Raw genomic sequence first — 13,357 nt, forward strand, 5'->3', positions numbered from 1 at the left:
AAATAAAAAAATCTAAAGATGACATGGATGAGGAGATGGCAGCATTATTGGATACAAATGAACATGGGTGTTAATGTCTTTACTTAAGCAAAAGAAGGCAATTGAATGTAATAAGTGGGTCTATAAGGTGAAGCATAACTCGGATGGATTAGTGAACAGATATAAGATAAGATTGGTTGCCAAGGGTTATGTGCCTATGGCTATGGCTACGGCATTGGTCTTTACATCAAATAGATGTAAAGAATGCTTTCTTGCATGGTGATTTACAAGAAGAAGTGTACACGATGCATCCACTAGGTTATAAGAGTGATAAACACCTAGATTTTGTGTGCAGGTTGCGAATGATGTTTGAGATTATTTTCAAACTAGTGCTTTTGCCTACAAATTTTTAACAATGATCCCATGCTTAACTCCAAGTCATTTCTTATTAAATTTTTCCAAGTCAATGAGGCATTTTTTTAAGAGATATCTATTGAGTTTTTCCCATCAATGACTTGTAGACTTGGCACTAAATTTTCATAAGCATTACTGTGTCAAGTTCACATGTAAGATTAAAAGGTGTGCTATTATTGATTGAAACCTTGTAAGCATCATGATAGGCACATACAAATGCTAGTAGCATTTGCTCCTAATTGTTATGGATGGCTTCTCTTATATTAGTGAATGACACATAAGATCTTATTTGTGCTCTCAATTTGACCATTTTCTTTTGGCTAGAATGTTTTTAACTTTTTATGCACCAAAAGGAATTCTTTCAATGGTGGGAAGGTTAAATTTTCATTTATCAAGTCTATCTGGTATTACCTTGCAAACCACATAAGAATGTCCATGTTATGCTCCTTGGGTTATGCTAGCAGACATCTAATGGAATATGTTGATGCATCAATGTGGACTTGGAAAACCATGCCCCATTTTAATGGGACATGTCTCTTTAATGGTCTTAAAGGGAGGAAACTTGCTAATGCCTTCTCAAGCATATCATTCTTTATTCCATTTAGAGTTAATTAGTAGCCTCCCTATGCAAGGGACGAGCTAAATTTGTATAAGGAATATAAATCTTCTATAGTAGTTGACATGTCCCATATGTTGAGAGCTTTGATAGCCCAAGCTCATCTACATCTTCATCTATAGCAGTACATCATGAGCTTGAGAGGGGCTGTTGAGATTCAAGCTCAATGACAGCTTGTGCCAGTTGCACTATGTGTTAACGTGTTAGGTAGTAGCATGTGTGAGACATAAATGACCACGTCCAGCTGGTCATAGTTGTGTGGATAGTAGCTAGGGTTAGTAGTGTGTGGACACAACACAAGTAGTGTGTTGTAGCTTTTGGATTATGGCTTTTATGCATTGTGTGAGATGGGACATGTCTTCCCTCTATGGCTAGGGTTTGAGTAATACATTAGGGTTTGCATCCTGTGTGTGTGTTCCCTCTCCCTCTACCTGTTTTTCATCATGGTATCAGAGCTTGGTGCTCTCTATTACGGTTTATTAGTGAGTGAGAGAAGAGGGAGAAGAAAAGCTGTGGAGCTTACCATTGGAGCTGTGAAGCTTGGAGCACACCGATTTTCAGTAAATCTGAGAGCTTGGCCTACAGGGTAAGGAAAACTAAACATCCTTGAGCGGATTGCAGGTGCAAAATTACAAACAATATCATATTTGAGTTGCCCAAAGCAAAGAAAAATTCTATTTTGAAAGCTCTCCATTGAAGCTTGATATAGTGGTGAATGTATGTTGCAAATGGTTGCAAATCTGGTAGCAAAGATTCATGTATCTGGCAATGGGAATGTGTTGGCAACTCATGTGCACACCCTACAGTGATTTTGGAGCAAGTGTGATGCATTGAAGTGATTGGAAAAATTTTGTTTTGAAGCCCTCACAAAAACAGTGAATAGATGCTCATTTTTTATGTATTTGGAGCCAGTTTTTTGTAAAAATCACAAGGTTGATGGCTTGGGTGCATGCCTATGGGTGCATGCCTAGGGGTGTTGGAAACTCCTATATACCATCATTAGCCACACATAAGCTCTCAATTCCCCCTAATTGCAGGTGGCGCAGCCTGGAGGCTAAAACAGAGCAGGTTTTTACCTTTTTTTGCTTGGTAGAGGTCCAGTTAAGGCTTAGTTGGTTGATTACTTGCATAATTTTCTTAGCAATACTATGATATACACAGAGCAGAAGGATGCTATGTGTTTTGTTGGAGAAATTATGCATTTGGGAGCCAATATGAGCTGATTAAGAGTGCTGTTAACTGTGATTAGTGAAACAGAGGGTCGTTAATCGACTAATTACTCACTCAATTTTGACAATTGGTCTAATTTGTTTTAAATGGGGTTAGTAGACATCATTGCTAAGCTAATGAATGCATGGTCCCTCAATTTGGACAAGAATTGAAGAAATTAGAGCACTTTTTCTACTGGTTTTTCTCAAAACAGAGAAGGGCAACTCATCAAAATCTGGTAAACCTATACTCTGAACAAAGATAGATGTATCAAAAGACATACTCCTTGCCAAGACCACGCAAGGCAATGTCTACCAAATCATCAACACTAGCATGGGGGCATTGATAGTTGCCAATGCATCTGCATACTTCTTAATCTCTTGTACATAATCATGAATACTCCTTCCTTCCGCTTCACATTATGAATCTGTTGTCTCAACTGAGACTTACGAGCACTAGTATCTATATCAAACAGCTTTACCAAAGTATCCCATGCATCCTTGGGATTCTCAGCATCATGTATATGTATGAGTATAGCATCCGAGATACATATAGACAAGTAATGCAAAACTTTGTATGCTCTCTCTGACCATTGTTTATGAGCTACAACTTGTTGTTGTGTAGGTTGTCAGGGTAGATCCGGCTCTGGCTCCGCACCTGTAAAACAAGGTTCTAAAATCCTTTTTCTTTCAGAAAGCTTTTGATCCTGTACTTCCATGCCTGGAAGTTCTTCTATCCAACTTCTCACCACAATCTGTACTCGGTTGTCTGACATATTTGCTCAATGCAAATGCACCTTTTGCACACGTCCAATCCTATAAATGAGCCTTCCTCAGCTCAACCACACTCTAAGTAGTGTCCCAGATACTCCAAAATACTCAACCAACTTCACTGTTGATGTAGAAAATCACACTGAGTGCATTCAAATTGAACTAGCATACGCATTCCAAAATACCCTATTTTGGCGCACTTTCCAAGGCTTCCAAATGCTTCAAATTCCAATATAGTGGTTCAATCAAGTATGGATAACTTGCATTGACACTCGAACAAGCTTAATGTTGCATATTAACACCAACCAAGGTGCATACATACCAGAAATATCAAATCATTTCACTCTTGCTTGTTGAGAAAATCAAACTCAATGACCCTTTTCATGATGCATCTACTAGCCATGATGATCATGGCGGGAATCAGGCTTTCTATTCACAAAGGGGATTTAGAGGCAGGGGGAGATTTGCATCACGAGGTCGTGGTGTTGGTCGTGGATGGCAGGATAGGTCACCACAACAGAATTTTCAGCCTTCATATGGTGCTAGAGGTGGTCGTGGATATACACCTCAAAGAGGTAGAGGTAATTCTCATGAAAGAGGACATTGGCAAGGCCAACAAGCATCTATGCAAAATGTGGAATGCCATTACTGTGGAAAGTTTGGTCATATGGCATGTGACTGTTACTGCAAACAAAATGATTTGAGAGGGGGTAGAGCACAACATGGTGGAAATTATGCAAATAGTGGAAATTTTGGAGCACAACATGGTGGAAATTATGCAAATGGTAAAAATTTTGCATCAAGCAATCATGACGGTAGTGCAAATCACTTGTTTGCCCCATGAAACATGTCGTGGGGTCTATGATGACACATGGTGACAGTGATGACACTTGGTATATGGACTCTGGAGCATTAAACCATATGACTTGTTATGGCGAATGGTTTGAACATATGAAGCCAATGGATGTGAAAGGCTATGTGGAGACAGGTGATGATTCTTAGCATCACGCAATCACTCATGTTGGGAGTGTGCCATTGGTGACGCACAATGGTGAAATGAAGTCTATGTCAGACGTCTTATATGTGCCTTCTATCACAAAGAGTTTGGCCTCAGTTGGTCAAATGGTTGAGCAAGGTTTACAGGTTCATTTCAACAACCATGGTTGCTTCGTTGAGGATTTCAAAAATGGATGTAGAGTCATTGCCAAAGGTAAGAAAGAAGGCAGGTTATTTAAACTAGATGCTGGGATTCCTAAGTTGAAATTAGCTATGTTCTCTAAAAGCCAAAATGTGGTACAAGACATGAAATGTGGCATAAAAGGATTGGACATGTGAACATAAAAAAGTTAAAGAACATGCATGCAAGAGGCATTGTTGGTGGGCTGCCTAGATTTAAGTATGATGGGAGTATGCATGTATGTGATGCTTGCCACTTTGGAAAGCAAGCAAGGTTGCCATTTCCTAAAGAAGGCAACATGAGTAGCATGCCACTTGAGATTGTTCATAGTGATGTATGGGGTCCTGCACAAAACCCATCCATTAAAGGCAACATGTATTATGTGACATTCATTGATGATTTCAGCATAATGACTTGGATTTACTTTCTCAAAGAGAAAAGTGAAGTGTTGGGAAAATTTATGGACTTCAAAGCTTTTGCAGAGAAGCAGTATGGCTACTGGTGGATAAAATGTGTGAGGCAGATGGAGGTGGTGAATACACCTCACATGCTTTTGAGAACTTCTTGAGAAAGAATGGCATAAAAAGGCAGCTAACTTGCAGGTACACACCTCAGCAAAATGGTGTTACTGAGAGGAAAAATAGAGTCATTGGTGATGTGGCTAGGGTAATGCTCAATGAAAAGAGCATGCCATACTATTATTGGACAAAAGCGTGTGCCACAGTGGTGTATGTACTTGATAAGACACCCATAGCTGCCATACACGAAAGTACGCCAGAGATGCGTCTTACAGGTTTTAGGCCAGACATTGGACACCTCAAAGTGTTTGGTAGCATAGCTTATGTGCATGTGCCAGATGAGATAAGGAAGAAGCTAGATCCTAAGGCAAAAAAGTGCATTTTTGTTGGGTATGCATAGGATCGCAAGGCATATAAATGTTACAATCCACATACTAGGCAAGTGCTTATTTCACGAGATGTGGTGTTTGATGAACTTGCTAGTTGGGTACAAGGCAAAGGATGAGGGTGTCATTGATTCCATTGATGTTGATGTGCATGTGAACTTATCACAAACAAGTTCTATTTCTATGTCTGGGCCAGCAGAGTCTGAGAGTAGCACTATACGTCCATGGTCAAGACGCTTGGAGACATGATAGTGTGAGCACTGGGAGTAGTGCTCTGTGGGGTGGATAAAGGGAAAAAGAAGGTTGAAGGAATTGGCATTACAGGTTATGAGTCGTCAAGTTCAGAAAGTTTGGATGAGGAACTTGGTATAGCGGTTTTACGCACATCAGGTGTAAGGTAGGATAGATATGTGCCTCCACATGCTAGAGTGACAGGTGTTCAAAGTGATCCACATGCATTGTGGAGATCCCAAAGGGTCAGGTATCCAGTTTTGACAGGTTGACATATCATGACTTTGCTATGCATTACGCATATATGACCTCTTTGGTGAAGCATGTGGAACCTACATGCTATGCAGAAGCTATTGGGAAGCATGTATGGGAGAAGGCAATGGATGTTGAGATGGACGCATTGGTCCATAATGAAACTTGGGATTTGGTTGCCTTACCACAAGGCAAGAATGTCATTGGTTGTTGCAAATGGGTTTATAAGGTGAAATGCAAATCAGATGGTTTCACTAAGCGCCATAAAGTACGACTAGTAGCTAAGGGTTATGCACAAACCCAAGGCTTGGACTATGATGAAACATTTAGGCCAGTTGCAAAGATGGAAACAGTGAGAGCAGTAATGGTTGGGAAATGCATCAAATGGATGTGAAAAATGCATTTCTAACTGGTGATTTACAAGAGAAAGTTTATATGGCACAGCCAGAAGGATATGTACACCCGAGGTACCCCACTCATGTATGTAGGTTAAAGAAAGCATTATATGGTTTGAAGCAAGCACCTCGTGCTTGGAGTGATAAGATAAGCCGATATCTTTTCTCCATTGGATTTCAGGTTTCTTCAACAAATTCTTCACTCTATGTGAAGAAAACAGATCGTGGGATTGTCTTGCTTGTCATCTATGTGAATGACTTGATTGTCACAGGAGATCATGCTACAGATATTATGCATGTCAAGAAGGCATTGAGTGGACAGTTTGATATGAAAGACCTAGGTGAATTGAGATATTTTCTTGGGATTAAAGTGATCAAAGACCATGCAGGAACATGGTTAGTGCAACGCCAATATGCATTGGATATGTTGGCAAGCTATGGGATGATAGTGTAAGCCAATGAGTACACCTTTGGAGCAGAATGTGAAGTTACGGGCTGATTTTGGTGAAGAGTTGGATGATCCATCTATGTATAGAAAGATGGTTGGTAGTCTTATTTACATGACTACACACGACCAGGTCTAAGTTATGATGTGGGGCTAGTAAGCCAATTTATGCAAAGCCCCAGAAAACCTCATTTGGATGTAGTGAGACGCATTATGCGCTATGTAAAGACCATTGCACATTATGGTCTTCTTTATGAGCATAGTAAAGGCTTGGATGCACACAGCTACACAAACGCAAATTGGGTAGGTTCGTATGACAGGAGGTCCACTAGTGGTTATGCCTTTACATTTGGAAGTGCAGTGGTGAGTTGGAGCAGTAAGAAGCAACCTACTGTTGCTTTATCCAGTACAGAGGCTGAATACAGGGGTGTAGCCATAGCTGCATGTGAAGGAGTATGGTTAAAGAGTCTCTTGGTTGATTTGGGTGAGCCTATTAATGGCAAGGTTGTCATTCATTGTGACCAGCATACAATTGGCCAGGAATCTGGTCTTTCATGTGCGGACCAAACATATAGAGGTCCGCTATCATTTTGTCAGAGAGAAAGTGTTGGATGGTACAGTGGATTTGCAGTATGTGAAGACTGAAGAGAAGGTGGCCGATATCTTTACACAAAGCCACTTAGCAGGGAGAAGTTTGAGTACTTCCGTACTATGGGAGTACATGGGATGAGCTTGAGGGGGAGTGTTGAGAGCTTTGATAGCCCAAGCTCATCTACATCTTCATCTATGGCAGTACATCATGAGCTTGATAGGGGTTGTTGAGATTCGATGGCAGCTTGTGCCAGTTGTACTATGTGCTAGCGTGTTAGGTAGTAGCATGTGTGAGACATAAATGACCGCATCCAGCTGGTCATAGTTGTGTGGACAGTAGCTAGAGTTAGGAGTGCGTGGACACAACACAACTAGTGTGTTGTAGCTTTTGGATTATGGCTTTATGCATTGTGTGAGATGGGGACATGTCTTCCCTCTCTGGCTAGGGTTTGAGTAATACATTAGGGTTTGCATCCTGTGTGTGTTCCCTCTCCCTCTACTTGTTTTTCATCACCATAAACCTTTGTACTGGTTCACCCAAAATTGGCGCTTTAAAGGGTTAGGGGTGATACAATATAACCAATATCTCCCAAACACCTTTCTTAGGCAGGATGAATGCTCTTTTCACATTGAATCAATGTGAAAATTCATCTATAAATATCTAAAGAAATTCCAAACACTCATTTTATGTAGTGTACATTAATCTTTGGAATGTAGCTAGGACATTTTTCTTCAAATCAAAAGGTATGACCTTGTATGCATCAACTCTTCATTCTATAGCAAGTATTATTTTATGTTGGTAAATTGGGGGTTTTATTGTAGCCCAAGGATCCATCTAAGAAGTTTTGGGGTTCTTTTCTTGCAACTCTCTCTAACACATGCTTAATGTATGGCAACAAATAGTTTTCTTGTACTTTTGTTCTTTTTTTAGATGATCATTATGGGTGAAAACCATTTAGTGTATTGTTTTTGTGTATGAATCTTACATCAATTAGCTTTTAAAGATAATTGATATGCTATTTTGTTCCTTTTTTAGATGATCATTATGGGTGAAACCCATTTAGTGTACTCTATTTTGTGTATGAATCTTACATCAATTAGCTTTTAAAGCTCTTATATGCAAGACCATTTTCAAGAGATTCATGGGTGTTGAACTTGCCTTGATCCATCCATGATAATGATCACATATTTCATAGCTTCTAGAGGAACACGTTGTATGTCCACATCTTTCCATGAAAGAAAAGGTCTTTAGACTCTTTTGACAAAGCAATTGATTCTTATTCTTCCTTGAGGTTGATATTTTTAGTTATGTACATGGGTGTCAAATCTTTACCTAGCCTATCAAAGATAAACCTCTTTAAATTCTATGAGGCTATCATACAAGGTATGCTTTTGTTTGTATACACTTCTTTTGGGTTTTTTTTTTCTTCTAAAGGTGTTTTACCAAGGTCCCCTAGCAATATTCGGTGACTATGCTAAAACTCATATCACCATCCAAGATTTTTGTGACCTATTTTCCTTTGTATACCATAAACAACGTAACGCTCATTTTTTCACTTTCAAAGTAGATGGGGTTTCTTAGTTGGTTCTATAGGTTTGGATTCTTATTCAACCATTTCCACTATATGCTAAGGTTAACCTTAAGTTAAACCTTCTAGTTTTTTTAACACTCCATTATGACCAACTCTTATGTCTCTTTGACTCAAGATTTTTCCAATAAAGGGTCAACCTTTAGGGACGAGTTTTTTAATGAGCACATGTTTTTATATAAGTTTAGATTGAGGTCTAATTTTTATAAGGATAAAGAACCCAAGTATTTCTTAGAGCTTCTTTGAATGTCAACACATTTGGGTACCTGTCTCACTCTCCTTCTTCTAAAATTTTTGATAGTATTCTCCTTTATTAAAGGTGCATTCTACCTTCTTCTTAGCATTATGCATTTCTTTAGCTTTAGTCTCTTTTATGTTTTGTAGCTACTCTTCTTATTGCTTATAGTTAGGAAATTACATTTAAGATATTTTTTTTATCATTCCATTCCTAGTCATTGTGGTTTCAAAAGTCTTGGAAAAAATAGCACATAAGATCTTATTAGTGCTCTCCTTCTAACCATTGGATTAAGGATAGTTCCTATGTATGATCAAGACTCTATTGAGTAAGCAGGCCACAATCTCATTTATGAAATGTGTCTCTCTATCAATTTACTAGCTCAAGTGGACATCCACCAAATCTTGTGATAACACTTTTGTTCAAGAACTTGGTTGTGATGAGCATGATTAGCCTTCCTTGTGGCTTTATCTACTATCCATTTTGTGTAATAATTAGCCATAGCTATAAATGCCCCATTTCTTAAAAGGTTATAGAGAAATAATGGGATGCCAGGGTATCCTATCCTTATCATGGGTGATGGAAAAATGATGTTTCATCAACAAATCATTTAACAAGCTCTACTACATCACTAAATAAAGTAGGCCACCACAAGCATGGTAGTACATGGTATCCACAAAAGAGTTTGCTCTAGCTACACCACCACGCCAGAGTGGGTTCATTCTACGATAGAGACAGATTTATCTTCCCTTACGTATCATCTCATTATCTTGTCCTAGAGCCTTTCTTGTATAATCCAATAGCTATCAAACAATAAGGGGCTACCTTGTTGATAGGGCATCTAGGTTGATCTCTAGTCAATTGGCTACCTTGTTTATACAACTACCAAGTTATCAACAGATAAGGGGATGCCTTTTGTACAACTTTCCAATAACCAATAAGGGACTCCTTTTTGTATAACTACCAAGCTATCAATAGATAAGGTGTTAGTATACACTCAATGCCCATCTCTCGACATGTATCTCACTTTGATGCCCCTATTATGAGGAGTGCCATGGTGCATATGTCTTTAGAGGGAACCCCGACTTAAATGTTAATGGGGTCATTATTGTGACCATTGATGATGGCTAGGAGATGGTCAAGGGTACGAGTGTTATAGCTGGGGCATGCGGCATCGCCCCGCTAGGGGGTCCCAAGGGGACTAGCACCCCCCTAGTGGGGGTTCGTCGGGGGCAGGAGCCCCCGAGGCGATGGTATGAGAAATATTCCATAGAATATTCTCTTTAATACTAGGTCCATGATTAGTGGGTGGTGGGGATCGCATTCTTGATACGCGGGCGGTGACTATGTCTATGCAATGTAACCACCCTCGTTGTATACACATCTACCACACCACCTACAGTACTATATATGGACATGGTTGCCATGAGCTAAGGCATCCAATGCTCAGGAGTATCCACCCCCTTCTACAACACTTAGTACATCCTACATCCACATTCTGTCTAGATTGCCATCTAAGCTCTACTTGAGAGTGCATGGCTGGACAGCACCATCACTTGTACCTCTTTGGTATAATCAAAATTTTTTCTCTCCATTGTGTATCTATTGCATTGTCTATTTTGATTTCTCTTGCTATCTCTCTTTCCACTATGCCATATTCTTATATAAGGGTCTACCTTTTTATATAACTACCGAGCTATTAGTAGATAAGGGGCTACCTTTTTGTACAACTTCCCATTAATCGATTACCTTCTTGATAAGGCATCTAGATTGATCTCTAGTCGATCAGCTTGTTTTAGGGTGGGCTTTTTTCCAAGTAATGTGCAATTTCCTCTCCCTATTTAGAAACTAGACATACTTGAAATAATGGAGCATTTGGTACCTCATCGTCTTCACCTAAATCCTTGGCTGGCCAGTATCTCATAATGTACAACCTTTATAGTACCTGATACATAACACTTATTAATCTCCTCAAAATGGAGGAGCATATTTGTTAATCCAAAATGGGATTAACATCCCACCCTACCTGATGGTTCTCTCCTCTCATAACCTCTTACCCAGGTCAAAAGACCTGGTCGCCAAACTCATGTCTGTAGAAGTTGCAGTGTGATTGAAGCTTTTTTAGGGTTCTTTTGAATGCTAAGTGGGAATTCCAGAACCCGGTGTCTATCATATCTTCAAATGTGACATTTATGTATCCTCATAGACACCTGAGGCGATGTAGTAGAGCATCTTCCCTCATTCCTCTGGGCCTTTGTTCATGTCAAAGCAAAGTTGTTCTACATCGTGCCCATCATATCTTTCTTTTGGCTAGTCGATTAAACCACAATAAATTTTAGAAATTGAACTGGAAGAGTGACTATGTCCGGATCCGATATTCTTCGCCCATGATCGAATCCATGTGAGCATCTGATTCCTTTGACTAGATATATCCGAAAAATCTGAGGGTGAGAACTTTGGAAAGTTGTAGCGTACATGGGAGTCCCTCTATTTTACTTCTTTGAATTGGTATGGCATGACTCACTGCTTAATAGGCATGTACAGTGGGTCGACTCTTTTGTTTGGTGTGGAGCTTTTGTATTCCCAATTGAATTCTGGTATGGTGAGGTACTCCTTGCACCAGTCAGGTTGTATGCTAAAATCTTCCAGGCTGGGGTTGTCACCATTTATTTCAATTCCATAATACCCACCCTGTTTATGCACTAGATTTTGCTTCACCACCTGCACAAACAATAACTTATCATAAAAGTAACCACTCGAATTTCCAGCAGATTGGCTAGGTGTGGATTTGCTAGCTTGGTGTCTAACGCCATATTCTCCCACAAGGTTCCTTCTCTACCCCCATCGGCATCAATTCTTCCATGTTTGGCATTGGGACTGGAAGAGGTAAGGAAAATATGGTTGCCGCCTTGACCCTATTGTAGAATAGGCTTCTGGGCAGGATCTTGTGTGTTGGCTCAAAAGGGGTGATTTGTGTTAGTACTTGGAACATCAATTTTGGCTTCAAGAGTGGGTTCCCTACTCGGATTAGGCCTTTGTACTCTGACAAAGACTCTACTACATTTTGATCAGTAAATGGCATTATGTCATCCCAGGGGTGTAGAGTACGCTCTTCATCAAGCTGCTTGTGTGTGGAGATACGCTCATTGCCGAAAACTCCTCGGGGTCGAGAGTGTTAGTGGGAAATTCAACAAGGGGGTAAAGAGTAACGCGAAAAGATACATTCTACCTCAGTTTTGTTAGTAGGAGATACACTAGGATAAGGATTTAGTAGTTTACTAGAGAGGGATGTAAACAATGGCATGTCATCTGGCATGAACATGTTGAGTTTGTCGACACTGTCATCTCCAGGATGGTAGATTGTTGCAACACCTGACACCAACTCCAAAGGTTGAGCACTATGGGATATAGTTGGAAAACAAAAATGTCAGTGGGCTTAGTAAGCATTACATCTCCTCTAAGGATACCCATTACTAAGGTGGGGTCAGTATCCTTCTCCATGTTTTGATGTATTAGTGTTAAATATTCTAAACTGAGGTCTTCTGTTAGGTTAATCTCATATTGAAGTAGCGAGAGTTTAGTGTGGACAAAAACAAAGTAAGGGTTTGAGGAGGGGCCCGAGGAGTCACTGCCTGGCAATGAGCCTATCTCTGAGGCACACTTGATAAGTTGTCATAACTTGTCCATCTGCTCACTCCTTTGAGGGAATTTTTTGAGGGCTAGCTGCTGCTCCAATTCTTGGATTCTTCTATCTTTAGCATTGAGGAGCGTGGAAATTTCAGCTTCTCTAGCATCCCGATCTCTTTTCACCTTCTCTCTATTTCGTCTCTTATAGTTCTGAGGGTGGTTTCTTGGGACTGAGCCTCCCTAGTTGCTTGAGGCAATCCTATGCCAGTGTGATTGGCTGTTGTGTTGAGCTACTAGTTGACATGTTCGAGAACTTCCTGTGGTAACTCTCCAGCATCTGCTCCATTGCCTTGGTCTTTACACTAATATCCTCGTTCAACTCCCTTGTCTTCTCTGCATGTGCTTTGTTGAGCAAGTCACGCTTGGTTTGTATGTTTGTCACTTTTTGTTGAGCGACAGCCTTCTCTTCTTTGAGCTCGCTTATCTGTCTGGTAAACTTCTCTTCTTTAGCTTGGAAGGTGGCATGAGCTTGTTTTAGCTGGTGTTTGTGTTGTGCTTCCTTCTCTTTGTTATGTTCTACTTCTTTCTGGGTGGAGCTGTTCTTTAGCCTGTACAAATTGCATGTTGAGTGTCTCATTTTCCTTCTACCTCTCTTGATAATTGTCTTGCTCAGTAATGTATTATGTTCTTCCAATGTTGTTATCTTTGCTTCTAGATCCTCTGTAGCCTTTAAACTTCTAACAATTGCTTCTTTATGCATGGCCTTTGCTATGCAGCTAGCTGGTCTTTCAACGCTTGCACCTGGCTGGTGGTGGCTTTGATATGATTCCATAGCTCGGCATGCTTGTTGTGCAGTAGATGTGTGGTCATGAGGTGGCATCACCACATTTGTTGTTCCTGTGACCATATATTCATGCTGGTAG

The sequence above is a fragment of the Cibotium barometz genome, chromosome 42, assembly GCF_041138505.1.
Source record: "Cibotium barometz isolate CiBa-2024 chromosome 42, ASM4113850v1, whole genome shotgun sequence".
Taxonomy (NCBI): domain Eukaryota; kingdom Viridiplantae; phylum Streptophyta; class Polypodiopsida; order Cyatheales; family Cibotiaceae; genus Cibotium; species Cibotium barometz.